The 14,576-nt window shown below is 36.6% G+C and overlaps 1 pseudogene; it reads left to right on the forward strand.

Moving 5' to 3' along the window:
• The window catches only part of LOC112820442 (nuclear transcription factor Y subunit beta-like), a 38,789-nt pseudogene extending 25,703 nt beyond the window's left edge, over positions 1 to 13,086 (forward strand).
• Positions 13,087 to 14,576: the final 1,490 nt, after the last annotated feature.

Here is a 14,576-nt window from a genome sequence, read left to right on the forward strand (position 1 = left end):
TGGAAAAAATTCTCTCATCTATTGTTTTTTGGAGTCCCTTGCTCAGCTTTCTGGGACATCCTTTGTCCTTTCCTCTGAGGTCACATAAAGTGAATATTGAGGCAGAAGGCTACCTCTGGTATGGAAAGCTTCCATAGACAGCCTCCTATGCATGCAAGTTTGTGAACTTGAGTTCTATTAAAAATGTGTATGGTCAAAATATATTTTAGTTCCAGTTGCTAGCTTTACTGGCATTATAATTCCCTTGAAAGAATAGTATGCTTTTAATTTATTTGATTCTAGACAGTACCATGTACTGGTAACCATACTGGAATTCTGTACTAGGCAAAATTTCAAAATATAATTCATTTCCTTGCCTTCACATTCTATTCTCTTCTTTTCCAAACAAATGACAGCTACATTGAGGCAATCAAACTTGTGTAGAAAAGAAATACTCTTAGTCATATTTTTGTCACCAGGAGGATTCTTCATTGGCTGCTTGTACACAATTTTTTCAATTTATTTTTCCTTTTGAAGTGCAAAAAGAGCCAATTTAGCTAGCTATTGAGGCTGTATGTTAGCAAGCAGTTTCCATTCCAATAGGTAAAGTTATTGTGTCATTTACAGGTGAGAGTAATGAAGTACAAGCTAAGGGTTATGTGACTTATCTTATGTTAAATAGTTAGTGGTTTTGAAGCTAAGATTTAAATACAGCCATTTTCCTAAAGATAGCATTTTCTTCTTATACTGTCCCTCACGTCCTTTATCCTCTGCCCATAGCACTTCTGCCCATAACACTGTCAGGGCTCAAATACCCATCTATATGGCATAGAAGTGGAATAGACTTTATCACATACCCCCATCGTCCTCATCAATCCTTGTTATCGGTTTCTTCAGATCTAATCTCTCCTCTATATTTCAGTGAATCACCGAAGTTCTTATGCTTATATTCTCACTGAAATGGATATCTGGAAGTGTCTGATGTTAACATTTCATCTATACCCACATACTAGTCCAAATTTTTCTTAGACTGCCAGAACAGCTCCTGCTACATATGCAAATCTCCAAACATGTGACAAATTTGCATTTTTGCAGTGACATTGAATTTATATTTTAAGATCCATGCACATATGTTAAGTCTAGGGATATATATATGCGTGTTTATGTGACCACATCATGATTTTTCGTAGCAATTTGAATTAGAGTGGAAAAATATTTTGAGTGGCATAATATGATGTATTTATTGTGTGTTTTCTCTTAAAAATGTTGCTTTATTTAAACATTATCATATTTTTGTACTCATGCCTGTCAATTAGCAGATGCTCAGAAATATTTAAAATGAACACGTGAAGACCCATCACTGAAGATCCTAAGGCAGTAGGTCTGGGAGAGATCCTTCCTCTCTGTCTCTCTCTTTTTAATTCTGTAGTGCATTTTGATGCTTTGAACAGAACACCACTGCTTTTTTTAACAGTCTGTGGCAGGTGGAATAATGGGCCCTCATGATGACGATGTCTTAGTTCCTGGAACCTGTGCATATGTTACATTGACATGCCAAAAGTTATGTAGTAGATGTGATTAAGATTGAGATTAAAACTGAGATGGAAAAATTATCTTAAATTATCCTGGTGGTCACAAGCTAATCACATGAATTCTTACAAGCAAAGAATCAAACCCTGGTGTGGTCAGAGGGAGCTGTAGTCGTAGTGGTGGTCATAGAGAGCTATGGAAGGAAATCAGCAAGATTCATTAATTTATTAATCACTGGCTTGGAAGATGATAGAAGGAGCCAAGAACCAAGGAATGTTGTGACCTCGAGAAGCTGGAAAAATGGATTCTCCCTTAAAGCCTCCAAAAGAGAATGCAGCCCTACATCCTCATTGATTTTAGCTGAGTGAGACCTGTGTTAGACTACTAACCTGCAGAACTGTAAGATATTAAATCTGTGTTGTTTTAAAACCACTAAATTTGGGTAACTAGTAACAGCAGTAATAGAAAACTAATATGCTGTCTTTATAACTCATATATAACTTCATTTTAACGTCTGATTTTATTGTATTTATTTTTAGCTGAATCTCTTCATATTAAAAAAAACATAATGTCAGCATCCATCTTATTTTACAAAGCATGAAATTTCAGTGTTTTACATAATCACGAGAGGTAAGCAGGTTTTCTCATCACTCCAAAATTGGCAACTAAGATACAGAGCTGAGGGTAGAGGATATACTTCCCATTTTAATACTCAAGAAATTCACAAATAATATTTGTGGTGTCTGAAGAAGGAACACTACAGCCTCTTCCTACTACTTGGTTTGTAGTGAACTGCAGAAACTAACCTAATTAGAAACTAATTCTAATTTTGGGACAGCATTTTGAAAGGAAGTACCTTAGTAATTGACATGGCTCCCTTTAAGTCAGAGGACTTTTCTGATTCTTCCTGGATATTTCTGATGGCAGGAGAATTGTTACTTGGCTGCATCAGTTGGATAGTGTGTCTGGGGAGAAATGTGTAGAAACTATATCTTTCATCAGATATATCCTTATATTCTTAGCATGGGGCTTGGTCTAAAGAAAGTATGCAATAAATATATCATGAATCCATGCTTTAATGTAATGTGAAAAGCAAAATAAAAACTCAAAACAATATATATTAATCAAATGCAAACAGATAGCATATGCTTTATATCCCTAAACATAGATTACAGAGTTTTTACTAAAATAATGCACTTTTCTATGTAAAACTTATTTAAAAAAAAGTCTGTATCTCATGCATGAGTATGCAGAAAAAAAAGCTAATTGCCCAGAAAGACGAGAAGGTCATATTCAGATCAAATAATTACATAGACATGACTGATTTAACTGATAATGAGCATGAAGATAAACATGGACTTTTATTACTGTGTGGTAAATGGTTTAAAATTGATTTTGTTTTACCACAGTCACACTTTCAAAAATGTCATATTTATAGTCAAATGATCTTTTCTAAGAAACAAAAATATCTATGGTTATATAAATATTGTGTTAAATGATTTTATGTTTGGGTAACTTTTTTATATTTAAAATTCATTGCTTTGTACACTTAAATGGCAAGAAATATACTATCTAAATACTAACGGTCATTTAAAATTGGTTATTTTCTAAAGGCAAGATAGATACAAGCTAATTAAAATGAAATAGAACACACAGAGTAGTTCAAAATTGAATTACTTATGTATGGCTTAGAATAATGACAAAAGTTACTAGCTAACGCTTTTCAAATAACGCACTATGATTTGATATAAAAATAAGGTGTGGACATAAATATATGATGATGACTCATTAAAAATAGTATTGGGGCACATGGATGGCACAGTTGGTTAAGCATCTGACTCTTGATTTTGGCTCAGGTCATGGTCTCAGGGTCGTGATATCGAGCCCCATGTCAGGCTCTGCACTCTGTGTGGAGTCTGCTTAAGATTCTCTCTCCTTATTCCCTTCCCCCCTTCTCTCTTCTCTGTCTCTCTAAAATAAAAATAAATAAATAAATAAATAAATAAATAAATAAATAAATAAATAAATATTAAAACATAGTGTCAAAGCCTCAGTTACTTAAGAAAATAAGCACATATTGGGAAAACTTCTAGGGAGGTCAACGAGATGGCTCTGTTAAACTTGGGTGGATTTGAGCAAATCTGGGAATTGACTGAAAAATAATCTAGGATGGTGATGGCTCAGACAATTGGGGTGATTCTCTTCCCTGTATCTCTCTTCCTCCTTCCTGGAAATCCTGGGATATCTTGAGAATACCCATCTCACAGCAATGGCAGAGAGTAATTTCCCAAGCAGAAATGTGTAAGTTCTTCCTTCCATGTATCTCTCTTCCTCCTTCCTGGAATGACTGGGATATTTGAGAATGCCCATCTCTCAGCAATGGCAGAGTAATTGTACAAGCAGAAATGTGTAAGTTCTTCTTTAAAGCTTGTGCTTACATCACATCTGGCCGATAGTTCATCCCCAGAACAAGTCATAAGCCCAAGCCAGAGTCAAAGTGGAAGGCACTGAAAATTTATGAGGCAAATGGTATGTTCACAGACAGGGGTGAAAAACCAAAGACATTTTTATACCATATAGTCAGATCTCAACTGAATTATTCATGCCTCTCCCACATTGCAAAGTAGTCTCTGTTCTGTTGCAGAAACCCCAGTTATCTCATCTATCACTCATCAGTATTAATCTATGTCTCATCTGCATCAGCTCCAGACATAGCTCCTCCTGTTTTGGAGATCTACAAACTCAAAAGAACAAGATATCATCCTCAGCACCCAAAAACAATAAAACAACTGCAATAAGTATGGCTGTTTAAAACATAGAAGAATGGTATGTACGTAGCAGTACTGTTCCATAGCAATTTTTTAATTGTTCAGTGATTCATTAGTTGCATATAATGCCCAGTGCTCATCACATCACGTGCCCTCCTTAATACCCATCACCCAGTTACCCCATGCCCCCACACCCCTCCCTTCTGCAACCCTCAGTTTATTTCCCAGAGAACAGTCTCTCATGGTTTATCTCCCTCTCTGATTTCTTCCCATTCAGTTTTCCCTTCCTTCCCCTATGGTCCTCTGCACTATTCCTTATTATTCCACATATGAGTGAAACCATATAATAATTGTCTTTTTCTGCTTGACTTCTTTCACTTAGCGTAATCCCCTCCAGTTCCATCCATGTCAATGCAAATGGTAGGTATTCACCTTTCTGATGGCTGAGTAATATTCCATTGTGTATATGAACCACATCTTCTTTATCCATTCATCTGTTGAAGGGTGTCTCAGTTCCTTCCACAGTTTGGCTATTGTGGACATAGCTGCTATGAATTGGGGTGCATGTGCCCCTTCTTTTTATTACATCTGTATCTTTGGGGTAAATACCCTAATTGCTGGGTCATAGGGTAGCTCTATTTTTAATGTCTTGAGGAATCTCCATACTGTTTTCCAATTCTTCAGTGGCAATTGTTACCATTGAAATTACTAGGTAATTACTAGGTTAATTGTTGCCAGATATCCTACAGCAGGAGTAGGATGTATGCCCTGATTAAACCCTGCTTCTTCTCCCTGGGAGTAGCTCCCCACTTCATACACTATGAATTTGGGCTCTGTTCTATAGGATATCCATCTGTTTTCCATACCCTTCTTGACTCTCGTTGGCCAATTGCCAAAATTATATTGGGAAATATGCCTTTGAGTAAACTTTCAATATATTTTTAAAATTTTTTTCTATTTATTTATTTATTTATTTATTTATTTATTTATTTGGATGTAGTGTTCCATGACTCATTGCGCACAACACCCAGGGTTCCATTCAATATGTGCCTTCTTTTTTTTTTTAATTTTATTTATTTATTTGAGAGAGAGAGAGAGAGAGAATGAGAGATAGAGAGCACGAGAGGGAAGAGGGTCAGAGGGAGAAGCAGACTCCCCACTGAGCAGGGAGCCCGATGCGGGACTCGATCCCGGGACTCCAGGATCATGACCTGAGCCGAAGGCAGTCGCTTAACCAACTGAGCCACCCAGGCGCCCAATATGTGCCTTCTTTAATACTCATCACCAGGCTAGCCCATCACCCCAACCCTTCCCCTCTAGAACCCTCAGTTTGTTTCTCAGAGTCCATAGGCTCTCATGGTTCGTCTCCCACTCTGATTTCCCCTCCTTCATTTCCCCCTTCCTATTATCTTCTTTTTTCTTTAACATACAATGTATTATTTGTTTCAGAGGTATAGGTCTGTGATTCATCAGTCTTACACAATTCATAGGGCTCACCATTGCACATACCCTCCCCGATGTCTATCACCCCATCCCTCCCACCCCCATCACTTCAGCAACCCTCAGTTTGTTTCCTGAGATTAAGAATTCCTCATATCAGTGAGATCATATGATCATGTCTTTCTCTGATTGACTTATTTCACTTAGCATAATACCCTTTAGTTCACAAGAACCATATGATCCTCTCAAGAGATGCAGAAAAAGCATTTGACAAAGTACAGCATCCTTTTTTGATTAAAACTCTTCAGAGTGTAGGGATAGAGGATACATACCTCAATATCATAAAAACCATCCATGAAAAACCCACAGTGAATATCATTCTCAATGGGGAAAAGCTGAGAGCTTTCCCCCTAAGGTCAGGAACACGGCAGGGATGTCCACTATCACCACTGCTATTCAACATAATACTAGAAGAACTAGCCACAGCAATCAGAGAACAGAAAGAAATAAAAGGCATCCGAATTGGCAAAGAAGAAGTCAAACTCTTACTGTTTGCAGATGATATGATACTTTATGTGGAAAACCCAAAGAACTCCACCCCAAAACTGCTAGGACTCATACAGGAATTCAGTAAAGTGGCAGGATATAAAATCAATGCACAGAAATCAGTTCATTTATATACATCAACAGCAAAACAGAAGAAAGAGAAATTAAAGAGTCAATCCCATTTACATTTCACCCAAAACCATAAGATACCTAGGAATAAATCTAAACAAAGAGGCAAAGGATCTGTATCAGAAAACTATAAAATACTCATGAAAGAAATTGAGGAAGACACAAAGAAATGAAAAAATATTCCATGCTCCTGGATTGGAAGAACAAATATTGTGAAGATGTCAATGCTACCTAGAGCAATCTACACATTTAATGCAATCCCTGTCAAAATAAAATCAACTTTTTTCAAGGAAATGGAACAAATAATCCTAAAATTTGTATGGAACCATAAAAGACTTTCAGTGTATTTTTATCAGTAGAAATCTAGAAGGGGTTATATTAGTAAGGGCTCTCTAGAGAAGCAGAACAATAGGAGATTATATATAATAATAGATGTTATATATGTATGTGAATGAGATTAGCTATTCATAAATAGGAGGTAGCTGTAAAAAAATATGGGGTATTATTCATTTATATGTAATATATGTCACAAATATTTTTTCCCAGTTTGTTTTATATCTTTTGATTTGCTTATAGCTTTTGTTGTCTAACTTGTAAATATTTTTTATTATTGCATATGAATTTTGATACATAGTTAGAAAGCATTTACCTACACCCAAGTAATACAGAAGTGCTTTGCAGGGAGAAATTTGATTGATAACTCTTGCTGAGTTTTCTACTGAAATTATTTTAAGTTTTCTATGTTGAATGGGGTCAATTTTTGCTAAAGCATATTTTCCCAGGAAATTATCTATTTCATCTCTATATTAAAACACACTTCCTTAGATTTTTACAAATAATTCTTTTACACTTTTATTATTCTGCTTTTTTCCTTTTTCTGTTGAAAATTTACTTCTCCCTTCTCAATCCAGTACAAGCCCTATTAATTCAATTATTGACTGCATTGAAAAGTTCAGCTCTTCAAATTATAACACAGCTAAACTTCTCTGTGTGGCATTAACATCACCACCATTCTCAATGATTCTTTTATACAAAATAGAATAGCAGGATATATGTAAAGGAAGGATGTGGACAGTAACCAAAAAGACAGTAAGGGAAGATTGACAAATATTCCAGATATTGTAGTTGAAATAAATGGATTGTAAAAATAACCACAATAAGGAGAAAGATGGGCAACATGGATGAAAGAAGGATGGCATCTAAAAGAGTAGTACTGGAAATAACTAATTTGACTATCAATATTGAATGCGCAGTGAGAGAAATTACTTAAAGCACCTGACACATCCCCAAGGGTGCTGCACAGAGGCCAAGCTTTGGAACAAAGAGACCACTCACAGAGCTAATACTCAATGTTAGGTTAAGAGATTTCAGAATTCTTTAGAAGTTTTAGCATATGTTCTCCATTATGTGAAGATGATATTCTTATAGAAGCCTGCCCTGTCAAATCCTCAGAGCCCACTGCCTCAAGAATAACCATTGTTGGGGCGCCTGGTGGCTCAGTTGGTTAAGCATCTGCCTTCGGCTCAGGGTCCTGGGATCCAGCCCTGCATCAGGCCCTCTGCTCAGTGGGGAGTCTGCTTCTCCCTCTCTCTGTGCCTTTCCTCCTGCTTGTGTGCTCTCTCTGTCTTTCTCTTTCAAATGACTAAATAAAATCTTTTTTAAAAAAAAGTGTCCCTCCTTGCTTCATAAGATCTAAAGATTCTTTTGATGGCAGGACAGAACATAATGACACTTGAATGTCTACAAGGAAGAACTCTGTAGTATAGCTCCAAATAAAAAGGTTGCCAGACAGTCATGCGGGGGGTTGCCTCTGGAAAGGGTAACAGCAAGCTGTTATGCCACAAGCAGAGTGATGCTGCTTAGCTCTCTCAGTCTCCCTGGCGATTGGGTAATTTGAATAACTTTGGTGTAACCTGAGGTACAGTGGTACAATGTCTGGCACTTGCTCCCTGGGCTGATACTTAAAGTTCCCATGGATGAAAACCCAACAAGGGAAGTGATTGGCATGTGGATTTAATGAGCTGCTATAAAAGGTGAAGTGACCTGACCTTCAGACAGGGCATCAAAACTAGGCCAAAAAAAGTACAAACAAGCAAAGAAAGCAACCAACCCCAAACTAAACTGTATTATAGTCTGATGTGGAAATGTTGGGGTTTGGAACTGATGGCCAAGAAAGAATTCTTGAAATGTCGTTGGTGCAAAAGGGTGGTTTTATTAAAACATAGGGACAGGACCTGTGGACAAAAGAGCTGCCCTGGGGTTGTGAGGGATAGTATAGTCTCTAAGGAATTTTGGAAGCAAGGTTTCCAGGATCTTGAGGGGGGTAGCTATTCTTAGGAAAAGGTCATTTTTTGTTTTCTAATAACACCTTCAGATGTATATCAGTGGGTCATATGCTTGGGAGATGATTGCTAATACATATCTTGGGGGATAGAGATAAAGGAAGTTTCCAAAGGAACTTCCTTTTTTTCTTTTTCTTTGTTTTTAAATATTTTATTTATTTATTTGAGAGAGATCACAGAGGGCGAGGGAGAGAGAGAAGCAGACTTCCCCGCTGAGCAGAGAGGCTGATGCAGGGCTTGATCCCAAGACCCTGGGATCATGACCTGAGCCGAAGGCTGATGCTTAACTGACTGAGTCACCCAGGCGCCCTCCGAAGGAATCTCTATATGTTAAAGTAGACTCACGGGATCCTGAGGCTGGGAATAATATTAAGCTAAGATTGCCTTTTGCTTTATGTTCCACAAATAAGTGAAACCACATGATAATTGACTTTCTCTACTTGACTTATTTCACTTAGCATAATCTCCTCCAGTTCCATCCACACTGATGCAAAAGTTGGGTATTCATCCTTTCTGATGGCTGAGTAGCATGGAGGACATTAGGAGAAGGAAGGGAAAAATGAAGGGTGGAAAATCAGAGAGGGAGACGAACCATGAGAGACTATGGACTCTGAGAAACAAACTAAGGGTTTCAGGGGGGAGAGGGTTGGGGGGATGGGTTAGCCCGGTGATGGGTATCAAGGAGGCACGTTCTGCAAGGAGCACTGGGTGTTATACACAAACAATGAATCGTGGGACCCTACATCAAAAACTCATGATGTACTATGTGGTGACTAACATAACATAATAACAATAAAAAAAAAATTGCCTTTTGCCTTTAGCGAAGTGTCAACATCGAGGCAGTTGCATTCCTAGAGGAAGGTCACACTGTCTCAAGGACTTGTCAAAGGGCTGTAGGCGGAAAGTGAATCTAATTTTTTCTTTGCTCTGTTTCCCACATCACAGTCCTTAACAGGAATCTCAGCGCTTGTTGCCTTAGCTGACCCCCAAAGCAGAACCATATCTCTTTTCAACCACTGCACTAAGAGAAAGCTTCACTTCTCTAAACTTGTGTCCAAACATGGGAATAAAGTTAGACTGACTAAATGTTCAGACAGTTGAGATTAGAATAAACTTTTATGTATTTCTTCTCATAAAAGATCCAATCCTAATCCTGGCTTCTCGCCAACCCCCATCTTTACTAGTCAATAAACCTGATAAATGTTAATTTGAATAAGGCCTAAATTATTACATTGCATTTTTCTATTTTTTTAAATATGTCATGTGGTGTCTCCCAGATTAGATGTGTCATGTGGTGTCTCCCAGATCTGGGGAGATGATAAGGTGGAAGCATGGGAGTTGAAAGGATTCAGCTGAGGCAGAACAAAGGAGGTAGAAGCTTACTGAATCCACAAAAAAGGAGCCATGGACAAGACAGCAGAGGAAACACTATCTGCAAAGATAGTGTGTGGGGAATGTTAAAAGGGGGAAGATGAGGAGGTATGGCAAAGTATGGAATTTTCCCTTTTTTGGTACCTGTGCCTGGTTGTAAGTAGCCCATTGGTTAGCTAGGGCTTATGGATATTTTAAGGTGGGTTGCCTAATGGGCCTGTTTGTATTCAGCCAGGTGGTGGTCACTATGGGCCCTTTTTACATTCCATTGCTCAAGTCTATTGCCTAAAGCGGCCTCTACATGTCACTCCTATTATTTTCCATGAATTTAACCTATTTCCAAGTAAGTCATCATCGTGAATTGTTTCTATACCTTATCTATCCTTACAAGTATTTTTTGCCTTTAAGTCCTTCATTATATTTATACTAGAATTCTCCAATGCTACTCTAAGAGATTTTAGTTTGTTTTTGTTGTTACAATTATTTTCCACTAGAATTCCCCCCCCCAAAAAGGCTGAAATGTATTGTACTGTTCTTCATCCCTATGGTGAAAAGTATTTGCTACCTTCTTCAACAAAATGATGATATATTAAGATTGTTAATTTTTCTTGAAATTTTCTTATAAGATAAATTTATAAAATTATATTTCATCAAGAATTTACTTAGTTGAAGGAGAAAAATAAAGTTGGAAGATTGATACTACCCATTATTAAGCTTACTATAAAGCTACAGTCAGTAATCAAGATGATTATAGTATTGGTGAAAGAGTAGACAAATCATTAGAACAGAATAGAGAGCTGAGAAATAGACCACGTATATACAGTCAACTGATCTTTGACAGAGAAGTAAAAACAATACAATGGAAAAAATATGGTCTTTTCAACAAATGATGTTGGAACAACTGAGCATTCACATGTAAAAAGCTGAATCTACAGACCTTGTACCCTTCACAAAAATTAACTATAAACATATCACAGACCTAATTGTCAAATACTAAACTATAAAACTAGATGATATAGAAGAAAACCTAGATGCCTTGGGTATGATGATAACATTTTTAGATACAACACCAATAGCATGCTCCATTGAAGAAATAATCTATAAATTGGACTTTGTTAAAATTCATAAAAAATGTCTGCTTTGTAAAAGACAATGTTAGAAAAATAAGAAGACAAGCCACAGACTGAGAGAAAATATTTGTAAAATACACATCTAATGAAGGACTGTTATCCAAAACATACAGAACTCTTAAAATTCAACATTAAGCCCCAATGTTTATAGAAGCATGTCCACAGTAACCAAACTATGGAAAGAGCCCAGATGTCCATCAACAGATGAATGGATAAAGAAGATGTGGTATGTATATATAATGGAATATTACTCAGCCATCAAAAAAATGAAATCGTGCCATTTGCAATGACATGGATGGAACTAGAGGATATTATGCTGAGCGAAATAAGTCTATCAGAGAAATACAATTATCACATGATTTCACTCCTATGTGGAATTTAGGAAACAAAACAGAGGAGCATAGAGGAAAAGAAGGCAAAATAAAACAAGATGTAATCAGAGAGGGAGACAAACCATAAGAGATTCTTAACCATAGGAAACAAACTGAGGGTTCCTGGAGGGGACGGGGGTGTAGGGATGGGGTAACTTGGTGATGGACATTAAGGAGGGCACGTGATGTAATGAGCACTGGGTGCTACATACAACTGGGGAATCACTGACCTCTACCTCTGAAACTAATAATACACTATATGTTAATTAATTGAATTTAAATTTAAAAAAAGAAAATAAACACTCAGATTAAAAAAGGGGGTAAAAATCTTAAGTGACACCTCACCAAAGAAGGTATACAGATGGCATATAAGCATATGAAAAGATGCCCTGCCCCCCAAAAGTCATCAGGAAAATGAAAATTAAAACAATAAGAGAACACTACACAACTCAGAATGGCCAAAATTGAGAACACTGACAGCACCAAATGCTGACAAAGATTTAGAGCAAGAACTCTCATACATTGTTGGTTGGAATGAAAAATGGTATAGATACTTGGCACTCCAGAAGTGAAGTAATGATGCTTTTTATTATTTATTTTTGTGTATTTATTTATAATCTTATTTATTTGTTTTAGTTTAAATAATTTGTCTTCAAATGATATATTAAATAATTTATTGATCTAGAATCTTTCTTCATATTTTTAGACTATTCTTCTCACTACTCCTCAAAAACCAGTGTATTAAGAAAAGTAAGATTTGGTAGCTCCGCACCAGGACTGGTTCCTTTGCAGCCATTTTCTGTCCAACAAAACAGCTGATTGGAGATGGGAGCCAACCAGGGCTGCACTGGAGATGGATGGAGACCATGCTACAACACGTGCTTCTCAACTACACTTTTCTGCTGACTATGCTGGAGGAAGTCAGTATGTTATCCCACCTCATGGTGATACTGAGGACAGCTTGAATGATCATGAATACAGAAATGGTTCAAAAGAAAGTTTCAGAGAAGAAGATATAGATGTTCCAATTACAAATGTAGAAAGGATAATGAAAAATGCCATGCCTCAACTGGAAAGACTGCAAAAGATGCCAAAGAATGTGTTCAAGAATGTGTGAGTTCATCAGCTTTATAACATCTAAAGCAAATGAAAGATGCTGCCAAGAGAAATGGAAGACAATCAGTGGAGAAGATATTCTCTCTGCCATGTCTACCTGAAGCTTCCACAGTTACGTAGAATCTCTAAAATTATGCCTTCAGAAGTTCAGAGAGGCTATGAAAGGAGAGAAAGGGATTGGGGGAACAGTCACAGCTACAGATGGACTAAGTGAAGAACTTACAGAGGAGGCATTTAGCAACCAGTTAACCAGTTACCAGCTGGCTTAATTAACTGCAGATGGTCAACCAACAAAATGTATGGTTTATGCAACAGCATATCAAAAGATTTCTGGTGTTCAGCAAATTCAGTTTTTATGATCTGAAGAAGTGGTGGAATGGGGAGTGTTAAAGAAGCAAAAAAGTCTCTAGGATTACAGAACAGGGACATTAGAAGGAACTGACTGGTGAAAAGATGTCTCTTTGTGTATTAAGTAGCTGGAATGTAGCTTCCTGACGCTTGACTAATTGGGGTGTTAATTCCTACTTGAGAATCCTTTTCATGAATGATTTTTTAAAAAATTTGGATTTTAAACATATTAAAATATTTTTGCTTTGTATGAGAGTTTGTTGCTCAGTATGATTCCTATATGCATTGTATTTTGCTATTTATTACTCTCAAAGACTTGTAGAGAGTTTTTTATTTTCACATTGAATCATGTTACTTTTTCAATTCAAGTAAGCTGCTGCGTTAATTTTCATGATGTTTGTTCTTTTAATAAAATGTAAGGGTAGAGTTCATTTTGAAAAAAAAAATACTAAGACTGTCCCAAAAATCAAAGTCAAATGTTGAGAATGTAAGTGAGCTTTTGAACAGTGGCTCTATGTTCACAAATGAGTCTATATGCTCAACAATTTCTAATCAATAACTGATCAATCTTACTTCTATATCTATAATTTATATGTTTTTATTTGTATAGCAAGATTTTATTCCTTTTATTTTGCTTCTCTTTTAACCATTTGTTGTAATCTAGTACTTCTGTGTGCTTGAGGTAGAAAGGAGACAATGTTTGTGGAAATGCAGAAAAAGTGTTCTGGTACAGAGATTTTGGTCATTAATTTTTGTATATTTTTATTTTTTTGTGTTTATTTGAGTGTTTGATTTTCTTTTAGAAAGAGCTGATTAATTGAGTTAATTAGCATTGGAACAAAATTTAGAGTCAATTCCCAATAAATGAAATGCATAGTAACAATCAATCACTTGATTTACTTCATATGTTCACCAATATTTATGCATAAAAATTCCATGGCTATCTTCAAATCAACTTTTCCAATTCTTTCATATTTACTTATGCTTTGTTTTTAGAAAAATAAAATATCTATCTCAAAGTGTACTTGACATGTAATGATGAAATACAAAGAGTATAGCATACCAAATATTTCATAGTAAAACTTAACTAAGCTCACTACAGATTTTTTTAAAATTTTTTTTATTGTTATGTTAATCACCATATATTACATCATTAGTTTTTGGTGCAGTGTTCCATGATTCATTGTTTGTTCATAACACCCAGTGCTCCATGCAGAACGTGCCCTCCTCAATACCCATCACCAGGCTAACCCATCCCCCTACCACCCTCCCCTCTAGAACCCTCAGTTTGTTTTTCAGAGTCCATCATCTCTCATGGTTCGTCTCCCCCTCTGACATACTCCCCTTTTCTTCCTCTCCTGTTATCTTCTTCTTTTTCTTTTTTCTTAAAATATGTTGCATTATTTGTTTTAGAAGTACAGATCTGTGATTCAACAGTCTTGCACAATTCACAGCGCTCACCGTAGCACATAGCCTCCCCAGTGTCTATCACCCAGCCACCCCATC

This window comes from Callorhinus ursinus, unplaced genomic scaffold (assembly GCF_003265705.2).
Source record: "Callorhinus ursinus isolate GAN/ISIS: 27379988/994484 unplaced genomic scaffold, GSC_fseal_2.0 scaffold3, whole genome shotgun sequence".
In the NCBI taxonomy this organism is placed as follows: Eukaryota; Metazoa; Chordata; class Mammalia; order Carnivora; family Otariidae; genus Callorhinus; species Callorhinus ursinus.